Genomic DNA, 428 nt, shown 5'->3' with positions numbered 1-428 from the left:
TAGTTGGTTGATACTATAAATACAAAAGTCAATAATCATTCAGCCTTAATTCTTTGCTATGGAAGGTATTATCATGATGCATAAGTTTGATATTATTACAGGATACTGTTTATTGTTAGTGTTGCCAATAACTGTTATGGAATCCCATAAAACCTAATATGCTATTGCTATTGTTATCTTTAGCTTTGCTTCTCATTTGCACTTTTTGGTGTTTCCCAATATGATTTTTTTTTAATATACTCGGAATTGCACAGATATCTTTCATGTATTTAAGCCAGGTGACATTCTATCCATCATCCTGAAAAGTTCAGGTGATGCCATGTGACGTCTGATTATGTTATGAACCCTTTTCCCACTTCAGGGGCTTAGTTCTGACCTCCAGACTTTCCCCAACATTTTACTGGTTAAATATATATTATGCTATAAGA

The 428-nt window shown here is 33.2% G+C and overlaps 1 protein-coding gene across 1 annotated transcript in view; it reads left to right on the top strand.

The window, feature by feature from the left end:
- LOC119592491 (protein canopy 4-like) overlaps positions 1 to 428 on the top strand; it is a gene marked incomplete in the record, with an annotated part of 14,805 nt that overhangs the window by 12,436 nt on the left and 1,941 nt on the right.

Source organism: Penaeus monodon, chromosome 30, assembly GCF_015228065.2.
Source record: "Penaeus monodon isolate SGIC_2016 chromosome 30, NSTDA_Pmon_1, whole genome shotgun sequence".
NCBI lineage: Eukaryota > Metazoa > Arthropoda > Malacostraca > Decapoda > Penaeidae > Penaeus > Penaeus monodon.
The sequence above is the reverse complement of the archived record's forward strand: the minus strand, read 5'-3'. Positions and strand labels throughout refer to the sequence as shown.